We start from the raw sequence: 15,000 nt of genomic DNA on the forward strand, positions 1-15,000 counted from the left end.
TCATCATCATCTCCATAGTCACATCATAATTACATCATCATCATTCTGTTTTAGGACCAGCCTAAAGCGTTTTCAAATACACATATTGACATATGAACTGCTATGTTCTCAATTCATTGTATTGATTAGCTGTTTTCTTGTTCTTAGTTTGTAGAAATTCGTTAATTAAAACTGGATCGTCAGATAAGTGATTTATCTGATAATTCTTCAGCCAACGGCATCCAGAGAGTACGTTTCTGTTGGCAAGTTATTTTGTAAGATTTTAAGACCAAATGACTCATGAGAATAAAAAAAACACGAATATATAAAGGCTCGATGCCATGATAAACGCAGTAACTTTAAATGAAATTTGTGTATTAATAAAACGGTTTAAAAGCACACACACACACACACACACACACACACACACACACGTATATATATATATATATATATATATATATATATATATATATATATATATATATATGTATGTATGTATATATACATATACTGTACATATAATAATGTAGTGGAATATCCATATTATCCATGTATGTATGCCTGTCTATATGTACAATAGTCTTCAGCTAATCTTAATACTAATTAAATGTTTTCTTTTTATACAGGTAAGTGTTGGCTGATGGTACCGATTCAGGGAAAGTTTACTCACAGTAAGTGCAAACTATGAATCTTGCTTAATTAATTCCTTATCTTTTTTCCTTTTTCTTTTTTTTTTGCCACGCATATCCTTATAAATTTTACTTTATTATGTATAAGTAAATCAGAAGGCATTTCTTTTTTTTTAGTAGCAGGTCCTGAGGTAGAATTTTGAATCCTCCTTTTTATAGCAAATATTTCAAGGTATGGTGATCATTAGTCTTGTTAAAAATTATTTTACAATTAGGTGACTTTTTTTTAGTTTTTCTGTGTTGGATTTTTTGGGGGTTATTTGTTGACCTGTGGAAAGTATTTCCGTAATGTTTTTCGTGTATAATATTGACTTCCTTAATATTTCTTATAAGCATAGATTGGAATTTATGTTGACAGGTTATTTTTAACTGGCTGAGAACTGAAGGAGCTAGCCAAGATGAAAATAAATACAAGGAAATCTTAAATGAATAAACTCAGAATAAACTCTTCGGTTAGCGGTAACACTGTTCTTGTAGCTCTCGCCTCATTGCCTGCAAACCCTTGATTGAATCCGGTTGGGATTAAAATATATTGGATCGTATGATAAAACGTCAATCGTCATTGTTTTCTTGGTTGACTTGGCAAAGAACAGATGGTTAATACCCCAAGTAGACACACCTGTAATGAAAAGACTTATAGCTGTATATATATATATATATATATATATATATATATATATATATATATATATATTATATATATATGTATACACACATATATACACATATGTATATATATATATATATATATATATATATATATATATATATATATATGTATATATATATGTGTGTGTATATACACATTCATAAAAACGAGATGAACTCTTCGGGCGTCTCCCTATTCAAAGAGATTCGTTTATAATACACACGCAGATATATATATATATATATATATATATATATATATATATATATATATATATATATGTATATACACATATATATACATATATATACATTGTATACATATGCATGCATACATATGATATACATACATATATATATATATATATATATATATATAGAGAGAGAGAGAGAGAGAGAGAGAGAGAGAGAATGTACATTATATTTACACTCATCTCTATATTGTATATGTCCGTATAAATGATATAGAATTGTACATGTACTCATATATGTGTGTATATATGTATATGCATACACAATATGTATATATATATATGTGAATATATGTCTGTATATATATGTATATATATATATATATATATATATATATATATATATATATATCTGTAAAACGTTTCCACTTGAATAGAGAGACACCAAAAGAGTTCATTCCTTTGGTATGTTAGAAACTCCTCATAAACTCCTCATAGGTGGGGTTGCTAGCCCTACGCCCTTTTCTGGGCTACAGCCAATTCCGGAAGCTGTTTACATATTGGTGGACGTGTGGAGAATAGCTGTAATGGAATGCAGTCCCAGATATTGGGAGTTTAATTGAATTTTATTAACGTGATTGAATGATATAAGTTATCCGATGTCATCTATTAATGTGACCATGTATTGAACTTGGATTCACGAAGCGGGAATTTCAGAGTAATCCGACTGAGACATATTTAAAACGTTCTATAGCTATAAAAGGAATATTTTGCCCAAATCGCTAGAATACCATGATGGCTAAAAGTAAAAAAGCCATATCTTGTTGTGATGACATGAATAAGTGTCCCTGAATTTAAATATATTTTGCCAGTTAATGAAATCTCGAGCAAAATCATAAAGCCTGTCTCAGATATTTATGAAAAGTGCAGAATTAATAAGGGGCAAACAACATTGTTATTATTCACAAGCTGTTATAACCAAACGCGATGTGGACTTAATATGCATACACAGTTAGTAATCTCAGGAGTTCATTGCTTTGCTTGTTAGGCATCTTTGTTAAACTCGGCGTGAAACGCACTTTTTGGGTAATTCACGAAGACGTAACTTGTCTAGAATATAGCTGGAAAGAGATTTCAGTTCGGTGCTCCTCTTCGCCGCACTGCGAAATTTCTCTCTCTCTCTCTCTCTCTCTCTCTCTCTCTCTCTCTCTCTCTCTCTCTCTCTCTCTCTCTCTCTCTCTCTCTCTCTCTCATGATTGATATACACGTCTTGGTTTTAATTTGTAAAGAAAATGTGAGGTGTACTTAAATGTGTTCGGAAGATGTGAAAATATGTGTGTTTGTGTCTGTAAAACACGAAGCTTCAACCTTAAAGCAGATGGAATACATGTTCTAAACATCTTGCTCACAGTTAGGTTCCACCCAAAACTACAATGTTTGCTCGGCCATGAGTAAAAAAATGAAGTGATTTGTTTCCAGAAGCTATGAAATGCTATATATGGAGTAGTTTAATTTTCTAACAGATTTTATTTCTATAACCTTCATTATTTTAATCGTCGTATCTATCACTCCCTCCACAATTGCACCCTAATTTCATAATTCCCATGGTCGTTTTTGGCTTTCCCTTTAGATTGGTCTAGATAAGGGATGAATTTGGTAGTGACTGTTGTATTGTCTTTTGTTTGAGCCACCCATTCTGAGAAGAAATGGCTTCATGTTAAGGATATCGTAACGATATAAAGTACTAATAGACTCGTATCCATATGATCCTTGATTTAATCCGACGTGCCGCCTATCAGTCGACTTAGACAAGAATGGGTACCATCGTAAGCTTCTTTAGTAAGAGATAAGGAGCTAGCAATCTCCTTTCTAAAGACTTGCTTAGAATCTGAAATCTCGACGGTTCTGGCAATATCTGCTAAGATCTGGAAAAAAAAAAAAATCTTGTTGGTCTAAAATAAAACTCGGCAGCAGTCACGATTCTCTTTTAAGTTATATATGAAGTACTAAGGCCTTGTACAGAAAAATTCCGTGACATCACAAACTTTATCAGCTGTATATATATATATATATATATATATATATATATATATATATATATATATATATATATATATATATACATACACATATTTACACACACACACACACACATATATATATATATATATATTTATATATAAGATATAATGTATATACTAAATGTACGCGATCCATCAAAAATGACGGCTAGATTTTTACATATATACAAACGCACATGCACCCCACTCACGAGGAGGGCACTGAGCGTGGCCAGAAAATATATATATATATATATATATATATATATATATATATATATATATATATATATATATATATATATATATATATATATTCAAATAAACCATATATTTTGATACATTGATATCTTTATTCGTTCTTCCTGGCTAAGTTGTACGCCACTGTTGTTAACAAGTTTCCTGTGCCAGGGTTCGATTCCCGGCGGGACAGAAGCTATTGATTTTGAGTGGTTTCGCCTGGGGCTCTGATCCCGAGGTCGGCAAGAGAATCCAAACATGAATGTATCAAAATAAATGGTTTATTTGAATATGAAAATCACGTCTAAATGTGCAAACAATTTATCATATATATATATATATATATATATATATATATATATATATATATATATATATATATATATATCCTCTTACGTCTCTATCATGAGCTATTAAACCAATACTTCTCTATTCATCATCTCCTATTTCACACTTCATAGTCCTGAGCCATGTAGGACTGTGTCTTCTAAATTTTTTAGTGCCTTGCGGGAGCCCAGTTAAACATTTGGTGAACTAATCTCTCTTGGGGAGTGCGAATGGCATGCCCAAACCATCTCCATCTACCCCTAGCCAAGATGTCATCCACATATACTGTAGTACTTGAGTAATCTCTCTTATAGTTTCATTTCTAATACTATCCTGCCATTTCACTCAAAACATTCCTCAGGGCTTTGTTCTCAAATTTACAGAATTTGTTGAATACTGTTTCATTGTCATACCACGACTCATATCCATACAGGAACACCGATATTATTAAACTGATATATAGCCTGGATTTTTTATTTAATTTCAGGCGATCTGTTTTCCAAATTTTACTTAAACTAGCCATTGTCTGATTTACTTTCTTGCAAATGAATACTGTATATATATATATATATATATATATATATATATATATATATATATATATATATATATATATATATATATATATATATATATATATATATATATATATGCAGTGTTCATTTCTTTATCCTTTATCTGGAATATAACCCTGTCTCGCATTCCACAATTCAGACTTTTGAAGGTTTCCTGGTTTTAAAGCTTGACGTAAGCTGCTCACAAACTGCCATCATAATACATGCTCTTATTCTGAAAACGTCTGGCCAACGTTTCATGTTATTCCCAAAATTTGCGTGTTCAATTGTTCCCTCTTTGAGAATCTGTCACTTCCATGAAAGACTACCCAAGTTTAGAAACCATCCTAATTTTGCAGAAAATTTTATGATCTAGATGACTTCCTGTTATTGTCATTTTTTTTTTAACATGGAGGTATTTTACAAAATAATTAATTTATATATTACCTTTTAATTTCGCCTTGCCGTCTGTGTTAACGCAATGGCTTCATTTTTAGGTCAGGTTATTCCTAATGGTTTTTCATAAACAATTCCACGGTTGTATGCTGACTGTTGTATAGGTTATGAAGTTACAACTAAAGAGGAAATCATACTCTTTGTTTATAGAGGACTGATCTTGACGACTCCGAGATAAGCGAGGATGCCACTTTTAATAAGCCTTTTTTTTTTTACTTCAGTTAATTGGAAATTGATGAATGGCCATTACTTAGATGAAGCCTAAAAGAATCATTTATATATTTTTCTATTTCTTTTTCTATTTATATACTTAATCACAGTAGAAATTATAGTTCATAGTGTAGGCCCTGATATGAACGATGATTTGATAAAGAATAGAGTTAATCCATCATTATCTCTTTAAGATGTTTTCGTCACCTGCATTTTCATCAGATACCTTACCTTTGATTTTGTCTTATTTTCGTTGGCAATTATTTTATTCGTATCAATCACGATTTTTCGAAGTGGGAGCCTTTTAATTGTTCTCTCCTGCTGAACTGGTTTTACTCTTAGAACACAAGAGATCCGTACAACAACGGACTTTTTTTGTGACTATACAAGTTGGAAATGTCTCTTGTAAATATGAAGGATGCGATAACGATAATACACATTATAGATCTATATTACATATATATATATATATATATATATATATATATATATATATATATGTATATATATATATATATATATATATATATATATATATATATATATATATATATATATACTGTTTATATAATAGCGATGGTATATATTTAATCAAGCCAGATTTAGTCATGAGACAGAGCTTGAATTTAGAGTCAAAATTTCCTTATATATAATCGCTAAATCTTGAAGTCGATCTCGCTCAGATGTCGGTTAGTAAATGTGAACTTTGTTTATTAAGGTTTGGAGAAAATGTAATATCTTTCAAGGTAGTCTTTTTCCTGAAGAGAGTTCCGTTTTAGAGTGAGTGTTTTCTTCTAGACAAAGCATGATCAACTAACCCATACCTCATTTGTTCGGAGATCTCTGCTGTTCATTGGAGATATTAATGTCGAATTTTCCGTTGGATGTTGCTAATCTTTTTCTCCATTGTCATTTTTTTTTAATCTAATGTGCATCAAAACTCTCTCTCTCTCTCTCTCTCTCTCTCTCTCTCTCTCTCTCTCTCTCTCTCTCTCTCTCTCTCTCTCTCTCTGTGTATTGGTAAATACAGACCAGGCACCAAACAAATGCGGTAAGGCTGCTTTTGACCCTTTGACTTGATAGCTCTTGTATGTGTATTTGTGAGCCTCTGCCGGCGCTTTTGACTTGGCAGTGGATGGCACTTGGGACTTGGTTATTCGTCGGCTTGATGGCACTTTGACCTTGCTGCCACTTGCTAATTTGCTTTGTTTTCCTTTTTTATTTAGTTTGTCCTTTTAAAGATTTCGTTATCGTAATCGTCGGTTGGACTGTGTTCGTGGGAAAAGTTTATATCGAGAATTAATTTCATGCGATTGTTGGGGATTCAATAATTTTAGGAATATCATAAAGCCTTGCCTTTTATGGAGTTTTTTCTTCTCGGGGTTCACCTTTCATTCATTTAAATGTAGCCACACAGTCCGTTTAAGAGTTACGGCTAAATGCCATTGTTATACACGGATTTCACCAAGATGAATTAAAATGCATAATGAATTCAGACATATGCACCATAATCATATATATATATATATATATATATATATATATATATATATATATATATATATATATATATATATATGTGTGTGTGTGTGTATATATATATATATATATATAGATATCTATCTATATATATATATATATATATATATATATATATATATATATGTTTGGATATATATATATATATATATATATATATATATATATATATATATATATATATATATATATATATATGTATATATATATATATATATATATATATATATATATATATATATATATATATATATATATATATATACATATACACACACACACATATATATATATATTATATATATATATATATATATATATATATATATATATATAAATATATATATATATATATCAGCTGTTGCTAGTCCATTGTAGGACACAGGCATATATGCATGTGTGTATTTGTGTGTGTGTACTTTTTTTTATCAATGCGTACGTATTTTGTTCCTTTTATCCTTTTTTGCCCAAAACTCGTATGCATTTAGTTAGATATTTCTTTAACAATGAGCCCGAGGGCTTAATGTATTATTCAGTTTGACGGAAAACCAGTTGTGGCAATAAGCGAGAAAGCATTGCAAGTGCCTGTAGCGTCAAGAGAGCAACCTTGGAACGAGGAATACTGCAGTGCTCTTATTAATGCTGCTTTACTTAAGGATTTTGGCGGAGGAGAGAATCTGCTAGCAGGAATTTAGAACTGAGCTTCCGTTTCCGTGTTTGAAGCCTTTGTATATATTTACTGAAACGTTTATTTTGCAAATCAATTCATGCATGACTCCTATTTGGGAATACGAAGGAAATGATAATAGTATTATTCAGAATATGTTATTCAAATGAAAGCAACCAAGAGAGGGAAAGATTAATTATATTTAATAACATTAATGAAGATTATTTGTCAATAGGCCATTTTCCTTCAGACTAAGTTGAGACAAATAAAAGAATGTTTATCCCCATTTGTGCAGAGGAAACTAAAAGTTGACACTGATCTTTAAATTTGATTATCAAATACATTAGATACTATAGAAAATCATGTAATGAATAAAAGGTCGGGGATGAAAAAATTAATCCAGGTGTCTTTCCTTTGCTCATGATGAATATTTTCCTCCAATGAAAAAATATGTAATAGTGATATATCAGGGCAATGAGATATGATGAATATTTCATTGGTCATTTAAAATGTCCTTTTTCTAATTTTGAAACGCATATTTTGTTTACTTCAAAAGCTGTCGTTATATTTTATGGTTTTATGAAATGATATTTTGGCTATCAGCTAAACCTGAGATGTGGCGTTGCTTATCTTTGTACCATCTAGGTTCATTCATCAACAACCGAAAACAGTAGTTGAATTCTTTGCAACCTACTAGTACTGAATATGTGGACAGGAAGTTTTTTTCCCCACTTTGTACCCTATTCTTACAAGTCAACCATTCATTACATTCATGGCAACATATTTTTTGACCTTATGGTAGGTTGGAAAACATGCTACGTTCGCTGTAGCACCTATGCTAACAACTAGGGTAGCAAAACACGTACATTTATATATATTTAGTGGTTTGTGTTACAGTTTTCGTAGTTTGGTTAATGTAGCTGGCCGTGTCCTTGATAACTTATTTAAGATTCTTTGTTTTTCTATTTGTTCATACTGGTTTTTGAAAAGTGCCATGTAAATATTTAAAATATTTGCATTCAGTAATGCATTGGAATTTTTTTCGTAAAAAAAAATGCGTTTTTTTTTTTTTTTTTTTTTTTTTTTTTCTGTCGTAAACTATACGAAGGGTCACGTTCTTCCTAGCTCACCATTCCCATAAAAAATATTTCCCGACGTTAGACTCCACACCACTTGCATCCACAGTTTTCTTACTTTTTTCTTTCGTTCAATGTTTTTCTTCTAATAAGAATCGTTCACATTCAATGAAAATTTGCGTTGGCGCAGTTTATTTTCGATGAAAGATTGATGTCTTTGTTGTATAAAATATCATTTTCTTTCACACGATTTTATTTTAACCCTGTGAATTTTGAAACCTTGTTCATATATTCTAGGCACAAAATTTTAAGTGAAAATAAGAAATATTCATGAAAATGTTATCTCTCTTAGATATAAACTTGACGCTCGTTGACCTTATGAATAGAAATTCTTGATGTAAAAGAATGTGGGAAATATTGCTCAAACACTACTTGACTCACTCATAAGGTTTTTTTTCCTTTTTGTGTTGAGACCACTTTCGAAGGGAAGGGGAATTGTTAGTGTGCTGATCTCTTGGCATGTTTCATTATGTAGACACGTAGTAGTAACAACAACAACAACAACAACAATATTGATAATATTGATAATAATAATATTACAATTAATAATAATATTAATGATAATAATAATAATAATAATAATGCTGATAATATTGATAATAGTATTAATATTAATGATAATAATAATAATAATAATAATAATGATAATAATATTGAAAATATTTTAATAATAATGATATCAACAACAACGAAAAAAAAAAAAAACATCACGTATTCGAAATACGCAAAGAAAATAATAGAGAGACCATTAGAGAGATTCATTACAACCTGCCATCAAGAATATCATTATGAATTCAGTATGGAGTTCGAAATCTCAATTATAAGACACTCCTTCACTTAATTACTTACGGCGTCATACGTTGGCATTAAAATTGGGAGAAGGGAGAAAAGCGAAAGTGCCACATCAGCGGAAAATGGGATCTGGGCGAGAAAGAGGCGTGAGATGAGGATGTGGTTTGTGATGGAAATGTGTTGCTCATTATGATATCGTGGGAGGTGTTTGTCTCGGTAGATTCCGTCATGGTTTCTAACAGTCGGCATTTTGTGTGGTGTGAAGAGCTTGGGAATATTTAAATGCGTATTTGTATATTTAGAATTTTAATAATAGACTCATTGCTTTTAACACAATTAGATACGGCATTTAAATATCATGTATAGAAATGCTTGAAATATAATATTGAAAATCTTTTTTATTTCGCCACAAACGCTTCTGATAGACTGCGATATGTGGCAAGTGCGACTGTGTGAGTCACGAGTTTAGTTCCATTTGATGTGCGCCTCTCTTCTAAAAGGGGAACTACATAATCAGGCATTTCCCTGTATCCTGTATCGAGCATTTACGTAGTTATACATGAAGTACGGTATGCATATGTTCAATACAGTCAATATATATTTGATTACAATTAATGTAGTAGGATTTATTATTTATGTAAATTCGTTACATTTATTTATATTGTGGCATTAAATACATTTATAGTTTGTATTTAAATACCTACTCAGTATTTTGTGGCCAGCTCTAGTGGTTTACGTATATGGGATGCATGAAAATATTCAAAAGTGTATAACGACTATGTAAAGATTTTGGTGTGAGTATGATTTTGTATATGTATTTCAGCTGGGGAGTAAATATTGCCTGATGCTCTAAGGATTAACGAGTATTGAGTTCGTGAAAGATATAAAGGTGAGACTTACTTGGCATGAGTAAGGTTTACGTGTCTTTTTTCAGTATATCATTAATTTGTACATAATGTCTTTAATTGCTGACTCTCATCTTAATTTGTTGAAAAAAAACCTGTCTATCTATTGTATTTCTTATTCATGAACTTTATGTTAATCTCTGATATCGTCGTTCAGTTAGTTTATGGATGGGATTTTTCGAAATTCTAACCATTTGTATTCAGATCTTCCCAGACTGTACTATCTTGTACGTATGCAGTTAATTCTAACAGTTTTGCCTTGTTCATCATAAGGCTCAATACTCTACAGTATTCTAGAAGAGAAGTTTTATTCCTCCTATGACCGGATTGTGGAATGGTCATCCTAATCTCGCAGTTGAATATGTGGAACTTCAGAAGTTAAATCAAATTTGCAGCGAATGTTTTTTTAGGTTGAACAGGTTGACATAAGTCTCTTCATAGGATATATATGACAGATTTACTTCAACGTTGTTACTGATCTTAAGATGTGTTACATTTTTACTCATTACTTCTCATATATTGTTTATTTCCTTTCCTCGCTGGACTATTTTCCCTGTTAGAGCCTTTGAGCTTGTAGCATCCTGTTTTTCCAACTCTTGTTATAGTTTAGTTAATAATAATAATAATAATAATAATAATAATTGGGGTTAGATTGTGTCGACAGTTCAATAGAATATAAGAGCATTGGGTGGGTGGGTGTGGTAAGGGACAGATTGCGTGGATGTTAGGGTTATGTAAATGGTGTTCACTAGATTTTCCTCGGGTGTTGAGTTGGAGGGGGCCGGGGTTTGTGGGGCTGAGGAGTCTCTTTTCCTTTAGATTTATTAAAAAGAGCATAAATACACAATTGATGAGTGACCTGTTCGAAATTAATGATTAAATAAACGTGTATTGAGTCCAATTAGATTTCAGGTAGTGTATGTGGGTGGGTGTTAACGTTTATGGAATACTTTTCATGTGGTATTTATGGACTGCGTTAATATTTAATTGTGTATCGCCTAGCATTGTGAATGGAGCACTAATTGTTTTCTGATTATCCGTAAAGGGGAGTGTCGTGCATGGAGGATTGAGAGAGGCCCATGGTTGGTTTGAGCTGGGTGGTGAAAGGTCGTATATGGGATGCAAGTGGTAGCAAGAGGTGTGAAAGATAGGTGGCGAAGGGCGCTGTTTGAGATAGAAGGGGTGGGGAGGCAAACGGCTTGCTTAGTTACTGTGATGATGATGATGATGATGTCCACGTTGGGGAGGATGGGAGATCTCTTTGATGGTGATGATGTCCTAGGTCGGGGAGGTGAGGGGCGTCCCAGGATGGCCCGGTGGGAATGTGCCATCAAGGCCATGGGAGCCAGAGCAATGCCTGATGAAAACCGATTTGGTTTTGGAGAGTTTGGATGTTTGTGTTGAAGGGGTTCAAATCCGTAAGGTTGACGAAGCGGTCGTTTAGATATTTCGATGTTGGGCGTGACTACATATGTTGGTAATTCGGTGTCTTGCTGAGGTTCTGAAGTTGTTTCTTTTATTTTCGTTGGTTTTCAAATTTAATGAAGTGATAACAATAATCATTATAATAAAATTCCCAAACTCCTACGTGGTATTGAGCCTCGTAAAAAAAGCATGAAATGGAATTAACACTGTAATTATATTATTCATATTATTCTTCTGAATTTTACATTAAAAACTTACGCCAATTCTGAAGATTGGGATTGACAATTGGTGATGTTAATACTGTCAATGGGGAAACGTATGCCCTAAAGCACATCCTGTACTGTATGTCTGCAGCCTTTTCACCGCAATATCAAAACAAATTTACTTTTTTTCGATCTTGTAATAATCCTTGAATGTGTTTCCAGCATTTTTGACAGTTTGTCTAGAATTGAGAAAAGCATATTTCCGAAACATTGGTTGATATTTGTAGAGTAAAATTTTTTAAAACATGAGTTTGGGGTATCCTGATTTGCTCCACTAATTAGGAAATGACTTATTATTATTATTATTATTATTATTATTATTATTATTATTATTATTATTATTATTATTATTATTATAAAAATGCTGTGGTGTAACGAACATCAATGGTCGGAGTGAAAATGAAATCCAAGGAAAGTGCGCAATAGGGCAGAGTTTGAACCTTTTAAGTAATTCGTTACGTAAGTGTTTACAATAATAAGAGTCAACAATGCAGCTGGGTCTTTTTAATTACTTTTCTCTCATTATGCCAAATAATACCAGTTCATGGAGGAGAAAATATGATTATATTTGGCCGTTATTTTGGATAACTGAATTAGTTGATTAGGATGACAGTATTTCAGCTCTTAAGAGATCTATTCTCGTGTCTTCTTTTAAAAATACCTATTTATAATATGTAAAAGAAAATTATTTTATTCGCAATTCTAGAAAATGAACAGGCTGAGGAGTTAAGCAGATTAAATGCCAGGGAAAATTTTATTACTGCATCAACCATTGACGTTTTAATATTTTTCAATGAATATATTTCAAATTGGAATATTTTTTCATTATATACATGAAACTTAGGCATATTCATCGGCAGTTTTATTGATTCATTCGATCTGCTCAGAAAGAAAATGACTTGCCATTTTCACTGAAGGTGATCTCATCAAGCTAAAATAGGATTCAGTCGAGTTTCTCGAAAATTTGGGAATGAAAGTATTTTGAAGATGCAAGGCTCATTAAAAGTTTTGGGCTGAAAGCTTTTCCGGAAGAGTGGACCAAGGCTCAAGAGACTTCCAAGGTCTTTGCGATTTCAAAAGGAAAAGGGCACACGGACAAGCTCTGATGATGATGATAGGCCTCAAGATTCAAGTAGAAATAGGCCTTCGTGCTAAAATCCTAATTAGAACGGTGATGTTGATAGTTTTCTGAGGAAAAGGGCCATCATGATTTGATGGTGAAACTATTGTTTTAATGATGATTATGATAATGAACTTGTAATTTTTTTTTTTTTTTTTTATAAAGGATTGAATATATGGAAATCGTATTATTTAGGTAAAAGTATTAAGGACAATAGTAATAGATTTATGTTGACGGACTTGTAAATTACAATTGTCTTGGTGATGATTGACATAATAGAAACAAATGTGAAATATCGCGTCGGTAATTTTAATGGAAAATAACGTTTACAGAAATCAATCTTATTGCGCGTCTGAAGTCTTGCCTTTTTTCATTCAGTGCTTCCTCAGCTCATTACATCTCTATCTATGTAAATAGGGTATACCTAAAGATCCAGGTCTTGACATTTTTCAATGGTGAGCACTTTATGAGAAGCAATTTTACACGAATGGCAATGTTCGATAAGTGATTTTATTCGTTTGAAATTATGGTTTTAATGGGATCTTTGTGGGTTTTAAGTCCATTGATATTAGTTCATTATCTTTTTTACTTTGTTTCATATTCCCTATGTTGATATTGTTTATCTAAAGAGAATACGTTTCCGGATATTCTTTTTTACTTTTCATAATAACGCCATAAATGAGTCAATGTTAATAATATAATGATGTAGATAAACAGAATGCCAATGCTTCTTCCTATCATCATTAGCATTATTCCCTATTAATCATACTCTGATAATAATTACCATATCGATGGAGAGGGAAAGATATGTCCGCATTGGCATCATCGAACCGTATTGACCTAACTGGTCAGCACTCGCACATATTTAGACGCAGATCAAACGTATAATAATGGCCATCTAGTATGGTAGCGTGTTTATATGATATCCTTCATTGTTTGAAAGGGCAGAAATGAAATTGCTGTTTTTATTATTATTATTATTATTATTATTGTTATTATTATTATTAGGTGTATGTTACTACAAGCTTTACAAAATAAGATTTCTTAACAATGACTAACGTAATTGGCAGAATGAATTGAAAATAGATAATACATGACACCATACAGTAAACATGCTGCATCGAAGTGAAAAGAAGAGTTTTGAAGAGAGAGTGAAAAGAGAAATGGAAACAAGGAAGAAGGAAGGAAATGTTGAGGAGGAAGTGCAGAGAAGAAGGGTGAAGAGTTTGTTTAGGTGTATCTGGGCAAATGCGGCGTGTGTATCCTGTGACCTTGGTCCGAATGATCGTTTCAAGTTAGGTCAGCTTTAAGAGGCCTCCACCCCCGTCGAACAACGCGGCCAGGGGAACTTGGTTTGTTCGAGAATCCCCCCCCCCCCCCTCTCTCTCTCTCTCTCTCTCTCTCTCTCTCTCTCTCTCTCTCTCTCTCTTGAATATTATCCAATGCATAGTTTTAATAGTATATAGCACTTAATCTTCATTGCTATTTAAATAAATTTATTTAGGTTGATTCTGTTGTTCATGGTTCGTACAGTATATTTGTAAATAATTTAATTTGCAGGAATGGCACAAGTGCTTGATATATTTTTTATCAAATAAAAACTATATACTGTAATTTTTCTTTCATTTGTCTTCAATAACACCGCATAGAAATGACAAAGGTAGAATTTAGGGAGAATTAAAAAAGTTAACCTGGATTTTTCTAGGTTGCTAATACCGAGATTTTGGATTTGTTTGACCGCAACCATGAGAATGACAAAAGTTTTCGTGGATTTCTCTGATCCATTACAAAGATTT

At 32.0% G+C, this 15,000-nt stretch overlaps 1 protein-coding gene across 1 annotated transcript in view; it reads left to right on the forward strand.

Annotated features, from left to right (window-relative positions):
• LOC137626944 (unextended protein-like) overlaps positions 1 to 15,000 on the forward strand; it is a 363,067-nt gene that overhangs the window by 135,962 nt on the left and 212,105 nt on the right. The window lies entirely within an intron of this gene.

The sequence above is a fragment of the Palaemon carinicauda genome, chromosome 2, assembly GCF_036898095.1.
Source record: "Palaemon carinicauda isolate YSFRI2023 chromosome 2, ASM3689809v2, whole genome shotgun sequence".
Taxonomy (NCBI): Eukaryota; Metazoa; Arthropoda; class Malacostraca; order Decapoda; family Palaemonidae; genus Palaemon; species Palaemon carinicauda.